The following is a 15,337-nucleotide window of genomic DNA, read 5'->3' as shown; positions in this document are numbered from 1 at the left end:
GCACCCAAAGCCTGTGTATCTTTTATTCTCATCTCTCCTGGATTTGAATACAGTCAATACCCACTGGGTCTTTGATTGACTTTTTCAATCAAATGCCAGTAGAATTTAATTGACTGTAAGACAAGGATGGGTATTGAAAAGGTTTTTTTTTTTTTTTTTAATTAAATTCTTTTGTTGAGATTTGTTTTCTTCTTCAGGTGTAATGGGACAATAGTTTGTTTTTTAACTATAAAGTATATATGTTTATAAAATGTAATTTGGGGCCACAGACAGACTTCAAAATACAAGGAAGATACATGTAAGTAGCAGCATCAGAATTCAGCAACAGGCTCTCTAGTTTCAGAGTCCATGCGAAAAGAGGCTAGAGAAGAAAGCACAAAGAGACGCTTGCCATCCAAATACGGTCCTGGACCTTTCTTTGGTCAAAAGAAACATCAGTGAAAGAATAACAGGAAGGACAAGAATGAAGTTGGAGGGATACAATGTGAAAAAGAATCTTGTTTTTTTTTGTTATGTCACGTCTTTCCTTATTCCCCACACCCTTCTCGTGTGTATTTGTGTGTGTGTGTGCTTTTGTGTGCATGTGTGTGCACGTGAGCGTGTGTGTACATTTGTGCATCTGTGTGCATGCATGGGCACGAGAGCTAAGGCTTGTATTTCTTTTCTGAGCTGCCTCCCACCTTGTTTCTTGAGACATGGTCTAACTTGGTCTAAAGCTTACCAAGTAGGCTAGACTCCTGGTCAGCGAGTTCAGATGTCCTCCTGCGGTCACTCTCTCCAGTGTTGGGATTACAGACATGCTTCAACACATCTAACATTTTCCACATGGATTCTGGAGATCAAACCCAGGTCCCCAAGGTTTTAAGACAGGCAATTTACTGACTCAACTGTCTTCCCAGCCCATCAAACCACAAACCTCTCTCTCTCTCTCTCTCTCTCTCTCTCTCTCTGTGTGTGTGTGTGTGTGTGTGTGTAAAATGGTGAGTGTGTGTGTAAAATGGTGAGTGTGTGTGTAAAATGAGACTATGGTCCACTCTTTCACTAAAGCATTTCTACTATATACTGGTCCTTTGGGGGAAAAAAGATATGGGATTGTGGGTGGATTTGATAAACAATGGTAAATAAACTTAATGAATAAACCAGTATCTGCTATTTATGATTCCCTTTTGGGGCAGCCTAAATATATATCTTCGGACAAAGACTAGTAGGTTGGAGGATTAGAACTCCTCACTCTTCTCCAGTGTGTGGAATCTAAATTTGGATTCATCTAATAACTAGCTTACCAATTTTTCTTAGATTACTTCTTTGTGCTCATTTCCTGTACTCATGTTGACAAATAATGCTCTCAATGCTAAGGGGGGAAATATTTAGTGCTTGACTTACAGTTTGGAGCCTGTTAATTGACTCCATATCTGGTACTGGGAAAATCACTGTTTTATTATTTGTAGAAGACAAGACTGTATTCTGTCAAGTCAAACCTCAGGGACCCATGGGTTATCACAGAGCCTGGTTATCTGTGACCCTGATGTGCATGCGACCTCCTCTGCAGATGTCACCATCAAGAGAGGTGATAGCATGATCAAGCTAAAGATCAATGTTACAGATCCTTCAAAAGGCGGAGAAAGCATGCTCTGTCTTTAAAGAGCAGTGTGAGAAAGCTTACTGTCATAAGTCCATTTGAAAATAGCTTCCTTTAAGTTATTGAGGGTTTGTATATCAAATCGCACAACAACCCAAGATATAGTGTGATCTTATATATACCTAAGCCAAAGGAAGTAGCTATACATGTCATTTTTGTTTCTTTCTGTTGTTTTGAAGTTTACACATACATTAACACTCACACATTATATGTTAAATATATATCATTTGAGATATATTAATTAATTTACTTTAATTTTAAGTAGATTAATATGTATATTAAAATCTAACATTTAGGTTCTGCATACAAGAAAAAGCAAAAGTGTCCAGGCTTGGGATACTTAAAATAATAATTTTCAATTCCAACTATTTTGCTATAAATGTTATTTCATTTTTTATGTCTGCAAAATTCTACTGTGTAGCATACATTCGCCTTCTCCATTCACCTGCTGGTGGACAGATGCTTTCATTCACTGAGTATTATGAATGGTATATCAGTAAGCATCGGTGTTCAGGTATCTCTGGGTTGACTTGGAGCCCTTTAGGTATATACCCAGGAATGGTTCTGGCTAGGCCATATGGTAAGTCTATTTTTATTTTAAGAAACCTCAATTAGTAATGATTTTAATAGTGACTGAAGAGGCTTTTATATTCGAGTTAACGATGAGAAGGGTTCTATTTCCTCACAATCTTACCTGCATTTGTCATTAATTGTTTTCTTGATGATAACCATTATGAGTGAGGCGATACAGAGTATCAAAGTTCTAATATTTACTTCACTTGTGAATAAGGATGTGAAAAACACTACATACATTTATTGTTTGTTCGTGGTTCGTCTTTGAGCTGCCTATTCAGTTCACTGAACCATTGATGGCTGAAAAGATTTTAAATATTTGTTATTGCTTTTTATAGTCTTCTATGTATTGTAGATTTCGTTCTTTTCTGAGGTATAAGTGGTACCTAGTTGTCTTATTCTGTGATTTGCCATTTTACTCTGCTTGTAGTGTCCCTTGCTGCATAAAAAACTTTTTTCTTTAACATAAGTCTATTTATCAGTTTTTTCTCTCTCATCCCTCTCCAAGTGTGTGTGTGTGTGTGTGTGTGTGTGTGTGTGGTGTCATTTTTGTGTGTGATGCATGCATGTGAGTGTATGGATACTGAGGTCCATGCATGTGCGCACAATGGTCTGGGCAGGATGTTACACGCTTTCCTCTGTCCCTGCTACATTTCTCTATTAAGACATATTCTCTTATTGAACTGAAAATTTGCCATTTTGGGCTGTTTGGCCAATAAGCTCTTGAAATCTGCCAGTCTCCCCAACATCAGAATTACAAGCACTGAGGTCATGGGTGGTTGAGATTCAAGCTTAGGTCTTTATTCTCACTGGCCCATCTCCACAGCCTTCATTTGTCAGTTCTTTAGGACTGTTTCTTTCACATTGATTCTTTTTCAGAACATTCCTGTCTATGCCTGTTCTAGTGGGACTATCAAGAAGTTTGGTCTAATTTAAATTGAATGTCTTACAGGGTGAAAGATGTCTAATTTCACACTTTGAGGTTTGGTCATTCCAGATTTGTTGCTGTTGTTATTGCTTTTAATAGCAGTTTATTAATTTTCTGAGAGTTTCCCACAATGGATTTTTATCACATCCACCCCCTCCAGTTCTACTTAGATCTACTTTTCTCTCCCTACCCATTCAACTTCAAGTCCTCTTCAAGATTTGTTTAGCCTATTGAGTCAAATTTGTGCTTGCCTAAATAGTCTTGGTGGTGAAGCCTCCCTTTGATTGAGCCAAACTTTCTAGGCATCGCATCATTAAAGCAAAATGACGCTCTTTCCCTCAGCAGCTACCAAAGAGGTCTTCAGTTAGGGGTGGAGCTTCATGTTTACTTCTGTTCTCTCTGATGGGGTTTTGCTTAACATGAGCTTTCCTAGGCCTTTATATGCTGCAAAAATCACTTTGTGTCCATATGCCCAGCTTTCCTCTTATGATTGGACAACACTGTTTTCATAGAGCCATTCACCGCTTCTGGCTCTGATGCTCTTTCCTCCCCTTTAACAAAGATCTCTGAGTCTTGGGGACAGGTGTTTGATATTGATTTCCATTCAGAGGAGCCTCTTACCCTTTTCAAGCTGTTCAATAGGGGACCTCAGATTTTCTGATAAGGTTGGGGAGAATGTACTGGTCTGTTGATAGAGCGATCAGTTATTAGGAGCTGTTTTAATGTTATGCCCATTTACCAGAATATTAGTAATTTAATATCTGTTAGGGCCTGTTACCTATTTAGGCACAGTTTTTTGGCCCTGTTGACAATGCCAGGTATGATTTCAATGTCATGGAGTATGTCTTAGATCCAACCAGGAGGTAGTCAGTTACTCCCATGACATTCAAGTAAGTACTGCACCAGTGTGCGTATATTGTCAGGGCAGTATTTGTAATTTTCAGGTTTTGCAAAGTTGGTGGGTCAATTAATATGTTTAACCTGTGATAGTATACAAAGTACCTTCCAAAACTATGAAAACTAGCCAGTAGGGATGAATCTTATGGGTGTGTATCAACTTGATTTTTCCACCTACTGTGACTCAAGTATGTGGTGTCTTTATCAATAGTGAATTAATATCAACTTCTGGAGGGTAACCAAGAGCACTGGTGATAGCTGGGCATCTATGGAAGCCTACTGTTTAATAACTCAAAACGTTCCAGTTGACCTGGTACTAGGGTTTCTACTATCCAGTTTTCTCAGGGGCAGCAGCAACAGCAGCAGCATTTTTTGAAGAAGGTTTTTTATTCAATATGTATTTTGGTAACTTTGTACACAGAATTGGTGTCTGTGGGTGTGTAGTTTGAGTTCTTGGTCTTGTATTCTATTTTGCTAATATACAAGCTATGTCTGCACTAGTAAGTACAGGCATTCTTGTAGATTCAAAGTAGGTAGCTTTAAACATTTTCCAAGCCTACCATCAACAGTTCTACAGAAGGTATTGCAAGTTCTACAGAAGGTATTGCAAGTTCTACAGAAGGTATTGCAAGTTCTACAGAAGGTATTGCAAGTTCTACAGAAGGTATTGCAAGTTCTACAGAAGGTATTGTTCGGTTGCATTTGCAGCTGTGTTTGACTTCTTATAGTCGTGTAATAGGGATGAATATTGCACACACACCACTTTGTGCCTGAATGCATTGGCCTTCTAAGTACTGCTTCAGAAAAGCTTTCCTATGTTTCACAATTTTGACCATCTATTATGACCCACGCCTCTGTGATTGGCTGGGGCCAAACAACAACTTAAGAACATAGGTGCTTATCACACCCATGGAAGCCTAATTAAAAATAATATTGAGATGTGTTTTACCAAGATACACAAACTAACTCTCATGTGTCTGTTTGTTTTTTATACAACACTGTCAGTATATCTGAGAAGAATGACTTAAAAGAGGAAGGTGAATCTGTACACCTAAAGAAACTAATCAAGAGGGAGGACTCTTGCTAAAATGCTCAATCCCTATCCAGAAAGGCAAAGAGGATGGACATTAGAAGAAAGAGAAAACAGGGAATAAGTCAGGAACCTGCCACAGACGGCCTCTGAAAGGTTCTGTTCTGCAGACTATCAAAGCAGATGCTTAAACTTATGGCCAAAACTTGGGCAGAGTTCATTGAATCTTATGAAAGAAGTGGGAAATAGTAGGATCTGGAGAGGACAAGAACTCCACAAGTAGAGCAACAGAACCAAAAAATCTGAGCACAGGGGTCTTTCCTGAGACTCATACTCCAACCAAGGGCCATTTATGGATTTAACCTAGGACTCCTGCACAGGTGTAGCCCATGGCAGTTTAGTGTCCAAGTGGGTTCTATAGTAATGGGAAGAGGGACTGTCTCTGACATGAACTGATTGGCCTGCTCTTTGATTACCTCCCCCTGAGGGGGAAGCAGCCTTACAAGGCCACAGAGGAAGACAAGGCAGCTACTCCTGATGAGACTAGGATCAGAAGGAAGGAAAAGAAGACCTCCCCTATCAGTAGACTTGGGGAGGGGCATGCATGCAGAAGGAGAAGGAAGGGAGGGGTTTGGGAGGGGAGGAGGGAGGGAACTACAGGGGGGATACAGAGTATTTTTTTAAAAAAAAAGTATTTAAAAAAAAAACAGAGAGAAAGGTGACCTGGACCAGCATGTAGTTCTTCAGTAATGAAATTCTGGGGAGGAGGGCCTAGAGGTTCAGAGACAAAAAGGAAAGAATAGGGGGGCCCAGGAGTTCTTGCATAAACTATGTCTTATGTCAAGCAAATTTATTAAGTACCTCATCGTATATACTGTGTGTAGCAGGGTGGGGACTGAGTCCGCCGAGTACAAGCATACAATGAGACAAAGTAAGCTACACAGGGAGAAAACAATATCTCATGGGCTTCAGAGACCAAGTATGCGTCAGCCTTGACATGATAATTACATCTCTTTAGGGTATGAAAAAGGGGATTTCAAGATCCAAGGCTAGAGCTCCCCAAAAAACTTGTCCGCAGGCCATTACTGACTCAGGTAAACACATTTCTTTTTTATAGAAGGAACTGTGTTATTTCTCCATAAGTCAGGACCTCAGGGAAAAAAAAATCTCCCAAGGCCCTGGCTCCAGGCTATTACAGGCTTAGACAGGGAGCTAGGTTCCTTCTTCATAGATCAGAGCCTTGGTGAATGCCTTGCTCCCAAAAGGAAGGGATTTGGGGGCACACAGTATCTGATATTTTACCCTGTGGTCTCTGACTATATTGTTCATGGCTTATAGTGAGGTGGAACATCTGATTAGAAGAACACAGTAGATCCAAGCTGCTCACTTCATGCCAGGCAGAAAACAGTGAGAAGCAGGCAGGGGTAGGGACAGACACACCTTTCAAAGCAGCCTCCCCTTCACCAGCAGTATTGAAGGATTGGTCTAATACTTATATTTTGATGCTAATTACTGACCCTCACAATCTGGTTACTGCCCTATCCTTCCTGTGTAAACCTTTATTTTATTATCCCTGATTTGTTAATTTAAAAGGCCTCTGCCTAGCCAGGGCAGAAGGAGATAAGTGTGGCTAAGGTTTCCACATGTTGAGGACAAGAGACTCACTGGAAGGAGACAGGAAGACAGGAAGAGAGGAGGAAGAAGAAAACCACAATGGGTTAGCGTGGACAAAAAAAAAACATGTGGGCTGGGAAGTGGGACTCCAAAAATGGTGTGGAATGGTCCAGTTGAAGAATATAAGCAAGTATTTATGGAATTATGCATGGGAGATAGGTAAGACCAGAACAGTTAAGGCAGATGGCGTTGGATTGGGGGTGAGGACATGGATGATGAAGTTATTGATATAGTATAGGTGAAATTATCTGCAAAGACCAAGATGTTAGGTGTTGTAAGGGAATTATTGTGTCTTATTGAGTGGAATAGTAGGTTAAGTAATACCCCTAAAATAATTATAGAGTGAATAAAAAAATATTTTGGTCGCCATATACCAAAAGATGACACACTATTCAATAAGGACATTTACTCAATTATGTTTGTAGCAGCTATTAGCCAGAATCTGGAAACAACCTAGATTCCCCTCAATGGAGGAATGGATACAGAAAGTGTAGTATATTTACACAATCAAATACTACTCAGCAATTAAAAACAAGGAAATCATGAAATTTGCAGGCAAATGGTGGGAACTAGAAAAGATTATCCTGAGTAAGGAAACCCAGAAACAGAAGGACACATACGGTATATACTCACTTATAAGTGGATATTAGCCATATAATATAAGATAAACATACTAAAATCTATAGTACTAAAGAAGCTAAATAATAAGGAAGACACTAAGGAAGATACTTAATCCTCATTCATAAGGGCAAACAGGATAGACTTCAGAAGTAGGAGAAGACAGGGAACAGGACAGGATTCTTCCACGGAGGACCTCTGAAAGACTCTACCTACAAGGGTATCGAAGGAGATACTGAGACTCATAGCCAAACTTTGGGCAGAGTGCTGGAAACCTTATGAAAGAAGAAGGAGATACAAAGTCCTGGAAGGGACAGGAACTACCTAGGAGAACAATAGAGCCAAAAATTCTGGGCCCAAGGAAGCCTTCAGAGACCATAACTTCAACCAAGACCTTGAATTGAGAGGACCTAGAATTCCTCTTCAGACTTCTCAGTTTCCAAGTGGGTTTCCTAGTAAGGGGTACAAGGACTGTCTCTGACATGAACTCAGTGGCTGGCTCTTTGATATCCTCCTCTTGTGGGGTGCAGCCTTGCTAGGCAACAGAAGAAGTTGATGCAGTCAGTCCTGATGAGACCTGTTAGGCTAGGATCAGATGGAAGAGGAGGAGGACCTCCCCTACCAGGGGACTAGAGGAGGGGTATAAGGGAGGAGAGGGAAAGTGGGTGGAACTGAGAAGGGGCTGCAGCAGGGTTACGATGTGAATATATTGTAATAAATTAAATTAAATAAAAAACATTTAGGTCAGCATTATTTATTGTCAGCTACACATTGGTCTACTTCTACCAACCAGCATTCTCTTCTAATAGTGTATTCAAGATGAGCTTATCAATGGATAAATTCATCACATTCATGAGCCAATCACATTTGAGAAGTTAACGTGGGTTCAAGCATTCAACAAGGGAATCTTAATGGAAGACTTTATTTACAAACCAAAAGACCACATATCTATGAATATTTTGATGAGCAGGTAAGAGCTTTCCTAGTCATACCTTCCTCTGTACATGTGTCAGGGAGAAGTTACTTCAATGACAGTAGAAAACACTAATGGCGAACTACAGATGGGAACGGTGTGAGAAATGTCCAGCACTAGCCAAAAGTCAATATGAGAGAAGGTTACTCATAGAACAAAACTTCAGATATGTTCATTTCTAAGTCATAGAAATGTCTCAATTTTTTTTCAAAAAGGTCTCATAATAAACCCTTTTAAAACAGCAGATGGTACATTATACTTAAAATGGTTGTGTAAAAAGGCCTCCTTAATCTGAGCACTAGCCTCCCTGGGTGCCATGGCTGCTGTTATGTTTTTATTCTCTTGTCGCCACTGCAGCTCTCTCCATATGAGGTCTAGATGCCTTTCATCCCATTTCTTTGTAAATTGGAATCAAAATTACTACCATCATTAACCTTTGCAGCCAGCAGCTCTGCAGCATGCCTTTCACAAGTGGCACTTCACAATAAATTGCCTGACGTTCTTTTACTTTATTTATTTATTTTCTCTCTTTACATGTTCACCCTGACTCTGTTCATATGCTAGCATTATATCCTTGTCCCCATTTCTGTTTCTTCATTTGTTTCTCTTGCTTCAATTTTTATCTTATCTTTTCCCCTAATTCATTTTTTCTTTCTCAGCCTTTCTTATTCTATATTTATCTTTACTCTCTTCCTTGTCCTGTCTTTCACGACATGACAACATGAGATAAGCTTTCATCAGATCTAAATGTACCCAAAACAGATTTCATATACTGCTTTCAAAGAAAGAACATCGGTTTGCTCAAAGTGTAGTAACAGAAAATCAAACAATAATAACCTTTTGATTTTTTTTTTTTTGTAACTCTAGTGGAATGTACAACTCTAACAGATGTGTCCTAAATCATAGCAAGGTAGAAGGTCAGAGAGGCTCAAAAGTTATTGGATGGCAGCACTCAGAACCAGAAAGCAAACCAACTTTTCTTGCTTCCCGAATATTAATTATCTTAAGCCCTCAAGCTCAAAAATCCATTTCCCTGGACACAGTGCTAAGACACATTTTTAATGAAACCTTTAAGACTCTCCATATTTTGATTGAAAGGATAAGCCATTTATCCACATCCAAAATAGTCAGACTTGTCTGAAAGTGGCTCAACTTGGTAGTCACCCCTGCAAATCAAGTTTTCCATGAAAACATATTTCTTCATGTGCAGTGCACCTGAGCATTCTTTCTCATTGTCAGTATACATTGTGAATATAAACGGAGAACAGGAGGAGGGGAAGGTGAAGTATGGGCTTCTTGTCTTCTCTCTCTAAGAGACTAATTGAGTCTCCCACATATTCCTGTTTCTCTTGCCACATGCTGAGTCTTCAAAGGCCAGCACTTGATGGCATGGAGCATGATGGAGTTTTTTACTGCCATTACTGTGTCATGGAACAACCTGCTAAGCCCCAGCCTGAAAGATTGTGACTTAGTTGTTCCGGAAGGAGTGGGTGAAAGCATATATTTTCTTTTTTTTTTTTTTTATAATTTCACAGGTGCTGTTACTGTTGCTCTGGGGAGCACACTTTGAGTGCTGTTGGTATCATTTAGACATTTGTTTGGGGAGCATTCACATTCAGGGCTGTGGTTTAGCTCTTTGGGCAGCTCCTTCAGCCTCAGTGAACTGTTTGCCTTTGTCTTTATGAGCTAGGATGAGGATTACAGCATTAAATTTATTTTGGAACTAAGCATAAAATTAAAAGGAAAAAAATGAAATGTATAGTGCATCCCTGCATAGTCAGCTGTTGTATGCTCTGTCCACGTGGGGTGTGGGGTATTCAGCCATGCTCTCCCAGGCATAACTCCCAGGCAGTCTTTTGGGTATTCAGCTTTATAATTATTCATGAGGATGGATGCAGGAGAAAAAAAAACACAAAATATTATCCACTAAGCAGCAATCTTAAATTTCATCGCATACTGTAATCATCTGGGGAACTTTAAAACTTACGAATTATTGGGTTCTGTGCCTGGCAATTTTGATGTGAATGCTCTGGAAAGGGGGAGGGTGCTTGAACATTAGGATTTACACAGTTTTTTTTTTTTTTTGTAATTATGATGTTCAGGCAAAACTGAGAACCACAGGAAAAAAATATGAATGTGAAACATTCTGCAATCGTATAAAAGCATGTTGACCTAACTCTGATGAGCCCTAAAATGTTTATTATCAGTGTTTCCAAGAATCATGCTGGAATCCCACAGGGTATCCATTGAGTGTGTGTGTGTGTGTGTGTGTGTGTGTGTGTGTGTGTGTGTGTGTTTAATGTCTAGATATGTTGAAGAAAATGCCAGGTTTTGTTGATTTTGGTACTGTCCATTCTGAGGTTAGATTATGCTGAGAAATTTTTTTTTGTCCAAATTCCTACATTAAAAATTACATGTACTATACAGAAAGCCATTTGGATTTTTTTAACTTTTTTTAAATTTTTTATTAATTACACTTTATTCATTTTGTATCCCCCCATAAGCCCCTCCCTCCTCCCCTCCCGATCCCACCCTCCCTCCCCTTTCTGCATGCATGCCACTCCCCAAGTCCACTGATAGGGGAGGTTCTCCTCTTCTTTCTGATCTTAGTCTATCAGTTCTCATCAAAAGTGGCTGCATTGTCCTCTTCTGTGGCCTGGTAGGGCTGCTCCCCCCCTCAGGGGGAGGTGATCAAAGAGCAGGCCAATCAGCTCATGTCAGAGGCAGTCCCTCTTCCCATTACTATGTAACCCACTTGGAAACTGAACTGCCATGGGCTACATCTGTGCAGGGGTTCTAGGTTATCTCTACGAATAGTCCTTGGTTGGAGTATGAGTCTCTGGGAAGTTCTCTGTGTTCAAATTTTCTTGTTCTGTTGCTCTCCTTGTGGAGTTCCTGTCCTCTCCAGCTCTTGCTATTTCCCACTTCTTACATAAAATTCCATTCACTCTGCCTGACAGTTGGCCATCAGGCTCAGCATCTGCTTTGATAGTCTGCAGGGCAGAGGCTTTCAGAGGCCCTCTGTGGTAGGTTCCTAGTTTTTTTCCTGTTTTCTTTTCTGGCTTTCAGAGGCCATTTGGATTTTAAGCTGTAATAGGTTTAAAGTTTCATTGATACTCTTTTCATTAATTCATAATTTACAGCCTACTGCTCCTTGTTTCTGTTTTTATTACTTTTTATCTTTTTGCTTTGCTTTGTTTCCAATACATCAGACCCATAGTTTTCCCTCCCTCTCTCCCTTTCATTGAGTCCACCCTACTTCCTCTTCGCCCCAGATGCACTCCTCCATTTCTCTTCAGAAAAGAGGAGGCTTCCCAGAAATATCCATTGAACAAAGCTCGGTTAGGCAGCCAGTATGAGGAAACGGTCTCAGGAGCAGAAAAAAAATAATCAGAAACATTGCCAATGTCACTGCTAGGGGTCCAACAAAAATCAAGCTAACAACTACAGTGCATATGCAGAGGACCTATCATGGGCCTATGCAAGCGCTCTGATTGCTGCTTAGCTCTCTGTGAGCTCCTCTGAGCCCTGCTCAGCTGATTCTTCTGAACTTGTTCTCCTGGTGTCTTTGAACCCTCTGCGTCCTACAATCCTTCCTCCCCAATTTCTTTGGTGTTCCCTGAGCTCCAAAGGGAGGGGGCAAATGAACATCTTAAATCTGGTGCTCTCTCTGACTACTGTTTGGCTGTGGGCCTCTGCATCTGCTCCAATCAGCTTCTAGCAGAAGCCTTTCTAATGACAACTGGGCTAGGCGTTGATCTATGAAGATAAAAGGATAGCCATAGGAATCATTTTATTGATTTTTTTTTTTCCATCATGGGTCTCCAGGTTATCCAGCCTCCAGTTCCTGATGATCCAGGCAGCATTGGGCATGGAATCCCTCTGGTGGTGTGGGCCTCAAATTAGACCAGTCCATGGGTTGTGCAGCCCCACAAGAACTGTGCCTCCATTGCTCCAGCACCTCTTGCAGGCAGGACAGGTTGTAAGTCAAAGGTTTTGTGGCTGAGGTGCTGTGGTGCCCCTGTTCCACCTCTGGAAGCCTTGCCTGGTTACAGAGGATGGCAGCTAGTTCAGGCTCTGAATCCTCCATCACTAGGGGTCCTCGCTAAGGTCACTCTCATAGAATTCTGAAAGTTTCTACCAGACTAGGTTTCCACATTGCCACCCCAAATACCCTCCACTTGCTGTCATTTCTTCCAGGACTCTCTTGCTCCATCCACCTCTTCTTCTCTCTGCCTGACCCCTCCCATTCCTATTTGTCATTGTCTAATCAGCTAACACCCACTTACAAGTGAGTACTTACCATGTTTGTCTTTTGAGGTCTGGGTTACGTTTCTGAAGATGATGTTTTCTAGATCCATCTATTTGCCTAAATATGTCATAATGTCATTTTTGGCAGCTGGATTTCCTGTTTATCAAAGCATAAGATGAAATATGTACATATATTTCAGTCTGTTTTAGTCACTTGGTTCCCTCTTCTCTTGGATCTCTGCTTGCTTTGTTTCCATCAAGTCCTTTAAAAATTTACAGGTTAAAGTAGTCAGTAGATCAAATATATTTTAATATTTTAAGGTATAATTTTAATATTATTCATATACTTTTACTTAAAATTATTGAACTAATATACATATTTAACTATAGTGTTATATATTTGCATCTATTTGAATTGACGCATAACAATTGCAGCTTACTTTGTGGTTTAGAGACACATCATTCACTCTGCCAGATTTGAGCCTCAGGAGTCCAGCAGCTACTTGGCAGTGGTCTCTGATGAGAATCCTTCAGGGCAACAGGATTGCATTGTTTGGTTTGCTTTCTTTTCTGCATCATGGAACTACTTCCAAGCTCCATGGTTGCTGGCTGGATTAAATCTCATGGTTCTAACTTGGGATCTGTCCCTTGCAATTCATCATGTAAGGCCACACAGCTTCTAGCAGTTTCTATACACCCTTGCCAAATGCACCTTCATAGACTCATTTCTGCCATGTCTGATCACTTCTTTAGGTCCAGCAAAGAAAGACATTTGACCCTTAAAGCACAGTCATTCCTAATGTGGCATAATCCAGGTATCTCATATATCATGCCATCACCTTTGTGTACTTCTGCACTCAGCATGAGGAAACTCGAACAAAAAGTGCTGCATTGGGGTCAACAGTGAGCATGTCATCTTAGTGGGATTTGTGAGCGAGCAGGAGCAGCAGTACCCGTTGAGCAAAGCTTGAATTCTATCTGGAGGCACATCAGTACTGAAGCTCACCATTTTGTCTCTGTAATTCACTTATTTCCTTAGGAAGAAAATAAAAGACAGCCACCAATTTTTTTACTTTCTTGATTACTACACAAATTTTATTTGATATTGTGGCCAAAGGAGACAATGGGACTTGAGAGTTCTTTATGTACACCATCCCTGCACGAAGAACTTGGTGACTCCTGCACTAAGACTCTTTCAATAGATGATGGTGAATTACAGGGCTCTACGTCTTTGACAAAGTGCATTTGCATAAAAGGTACTGAGTCTCACTTGTGGCATGAAGGAAAGAAGGGGAGGTTAGCAGAAGCATGAGGAGGAAGACACATTGGTAAGGATGGAGACACACTGCTGATTGAAGAGGGCAATTGGTGTTGTCATGACTCCTCAGTTACTCTTGAGAAAGGCCTTCATGGGCTCATTGTGCGACCTTCAGAAAGTCATTTCACAGGGTGTTTCTGTCTTCCTGTCAGTGCATTAGTCATTAATGTTCTCTTCCAAGGGGAACACTGAAGGAGGTGGGTAACTGGTTTCATTCATCTCTTGAAAAACTCAGAGAAAAGTCAAAAAAGCGCAGTATTACTGAGGTAATTTAGTAGGTAAGCAAAGAGCACAGGTAAAATGTTACTTCTGACACCACAGCAGAATTTTCTGTCAGACTTCCACGAAGCAGAATTTCTGGGAGGAGGATAGTGCATATTTCTGAACAGAGGTTCACGCAGGTGCTTTTGCACAGGTGCTTTCCTGATCCAAACCTTCAGCAGTCATGGCCAGCCTCTCTGGTATGGCTAGGCTCCTGTATACATTACCTCACATTACAGGAGGTTTTTCAAATTGACTTTCAGAACTCTGATGCATCTTGGCTCAGGATGTCAATGTGCAGATGTCTAGGATGAATGCGAGTTCATGTTGCGGAGCATCTTCAACTTTGAGTGTTGACCATAGACCTTATAGCTGTTCGGTTATTTCTTCACATTGTTCTAAATTCATAATGAAGACTGTGTGGTTTCATCTTGAAATCTCTTTGCTTGGACCAGAGCTAATGTTCAGGGTATTGTACAGTATTTATATTCCTCTTGGTTCACTTTTTTCTTATTTTAAACTAATAAAATGTCATATTGAGTATGTGGGAACATATGGAGGAATATAAATAAAAGTACATGTCTCACCAACATAAATTTACCATCACACCTCGACAGTGGCAGCCGCCTCTGACCACTCAATTTGCTTTTTTTTTTTTTTTATTTTTGAACACTTGGTTTTTTTTTCATTTATATGCAGCACACACACAGGTATGCAACACTGTTAAGGCTCAAATTCACGGTGTTGCACAAGCTGGGCCAGAATTCAATTAGCAAGCAACACCTCCAATCCTATACATTCTCTAATGTAAACAAATCCACCCTCTGTGCGTGTGCACCCACACAGGAACTGCACACACACACACACACACACACACACACACACACACACACACACAATATATATATATATATAATAGTTACAAGAAAGAGATGGGCAGAGTAGCATTGCTCAAATGATAGTTCCCACTTGTCATTTGTTTTATAGAAGATTAGTCATTACAGCTGACCACGAACTTGAATGGCTTATGTCAACAATATTTATTCATGTTTTACCTGCCAGTCTCCTGGAGGCCATTGGGGTACTGAGTAAGTGTTCTGCTGTCCTACTTTACTGAGGACATTCCTTTTCTCTAGTAGTTTCATCTTGCTTATGAAATCATCACTTGCTGTTGG

General features: G+C 40.4%; 1 protein-coding gene across 3 annotated transcripts in view; it reads left to right on the top strand.

The window, feature by feature from the left end:
- Kcnip4 (potassium voltage-gated channel interacting protein 4) overlaps positions 1-15,337 on the top strand; it is a 413,147-nt gene that overhangs the window by 318,753 nt on the left and 79,057 nt on the right. The window lies entirely within an intron of this gene.

This window comes from Psammomys obesus, unplaced genomic scaffold (assembly GCF_907164565.1).
Source record: "Psammomys obesus unplaced genomic scaffold, mPsaObe1.curated_primary_1811, whole genome shotgun sequence".
Taxonomy (NCBI): Eukaryota; Metazoa; Chordata; class Mammalia; order Rodentia; family Muridae; genus Psammomys; species Psammomys obesus.
This window is presented reverse-complemented; position numbering and strand designations above follow the sequence as displayed.